The sequence below is a fragment of the Echinops telfairi genome, unplaced genomic scaffold (genome assembly GCF_000313985.2).
Source record: "Echinops telfairi isolate 266 unplaced genomic scaffold, ASM31398v2 ScPeMD7_7400;HRSCAF=8409, whole genome shotgun sequence".
NCBI classification, from domain to species: Eukaryota; Metazoa; Chordata; class Mammalia; order Afrosoricida; family Tenrecidae; genus Echinops; species Echinops telfairi.
In genome coordinates, this window is record NW_022111300.1 from 59415012 (window position 1) to 59417028 (window position 2017).

Consider the following 2017-nt stretch of genomic DNA (forward strand, 5'->3'; position numbering starts at 1 on the left):
TGGTTTTTCCTCCTCTCCTCCCAGAGCGATGCCCGGTCTCGGTGATCCTGTCTCTGGTCGCAAGTCCAGCTCCATGCTGACATTCGGGACTGCCAGCTCCTGCAGCCAATTTGTGTCTTTGGGTGGGCGTCTCAGCGCAGACAGTGACGAATCAGGGTGCGTGCATGGGGTGTGCAGTCCAGAGGGGGGATGCAAGTGGCTGCTGGCCCAAAGGCTTGAGTCCAGCTATCTAGTTCTGAAGATTCAGCCACTGGACACCCCATAGAATACAGCTGTACTCTGACTCACATGGCGGTCCCCACCAGTCATCAGATGTGATTCAATGGCGACTGGTTAAACACGACACGATCGGGTTAGCTGCCCACCAAGAGGTGCTAGGTAGATTCTGGAGGTCACTAGGTGTGGGCAAACTATGGAATCATTTTCTGAAAGCAAGCTAGCCTTGGTCTGAGCAAGCCCTCTGACCCATGCCACTCTCCCACGGGACAGGTAGACAGGAAACCCAGAGCCATTCCAGGAGCGCTGAGGAAAGAACCCCATTGAGAAAGGCAGGCGGATCCGCCAGGCTCGCTCACGCTCTCCCTCTCTCTCTCCCCGAACCCCTTGCACTGTGATTTCAGTGGAAGTTCACAGGCCCCTTGCACTGTGATTTCAGTGGAAGTTCACAGGCCGGCTGGTTTCCCACTCAATATCTCAGACGCGTTTTGTTGCGTGCTTTGGATTCCGGTCCCTGGAATGTAGTATCCCTCGTGCTGCTTCCTCTTGGCTTCCCAGTTTCCGCCCCTTCTCCTTCCTGTTTCCCCTGAGCTTTCTCCCTGGACTCAGGCTGCCCTCTGATACCACAGGGCTACTTGTTCTGAGGCAGGGGTTCTATGGCAAACGTTGGAGATGGAAGAGCCAATTCTGTCCTTCGCAACAATTTAGAAACTCTGCGAGAATCATAAATACACTTCTATAAACAAACAAAATCACCATTGTCTAATGATACCCTTAAACATGGTCAATTTCACATCAGAGCCACAGGGTCACGAGAAGGCTGCAGGGGCACCTGAGCCACAGTGCGGGGACCCACATTCTAAGGGTAATGGACCTTCCGTCTGGGACTGAGTACTTACAGGGTGAATACTCTTTGGCTAAGGAGCTGTGGTGGCCTGGGAGCACACAGGAGGATGGCAATTCGAACCCGGGACGGATCCTCAGAGAGAGATGAAGCTTTCTGCTCTCGTAAAGATTTATAGACAGGAAACCCACCCGTGTAGCTCTACTCTGCCCCACCGGTCAACTGAGCAGCAGGGAGTTTGGGTTTTGCGTTCATCGTTTGATCCCTTTGGGGTGAGTTCAGTTCTCGGGGATTCCACCAGACTGTATGAGACCGTGAACTCAGTCTTTTAAACGTGACTTTGCCTTTGGTTAGAGTCCCAGTCTCTCTGCATGAGACTCTGTCATTGAAAACAACAGCTGTCCCATTTCCCCTCGAACCCTCTCCTGGAATATTCAGTGCTGGAGGGCCGCCAGCACCTCTCTCCGGGGTGTGCGACACCAGGCCGTTTGAACATGCTCGCCACCCCCCAAGAATCCTCTTTGAGCCCAACACCATCCTGTTGGCTCAAGACTTGATTTTCTAGGAACAGAATCAGCATATTCATGCATACAAGAACACTTCATACAGGCTATTTCTAGTAGCTGACACACCATTTAAACCACATATGTACTACTCTGATGCCAAGAGGCGTCTGGTGGCTTAATGGGTTTTATGTTGGGCTGCTAACCCAACAGTCCAAATCCACCAACCTCTCCATGGGAGAGAAGTGAGGCTTTCTTCTCCTGTAAAGCTTTATATCCCACGAACCCACAGGGCCAGTTCACACAGGGGCACTCAGAGTTGCAATCAACTCAATGGCCAGAAGGAGTCTTGAAGCAGAAAGCCTGGGAAGGGGGGTCTCAGAGAACGCAGCTGGTTTACGGTGCACTCTTCTACTAAGAGTAGGACCAGCCGTGTTCTTCCAGATCGGGAAGG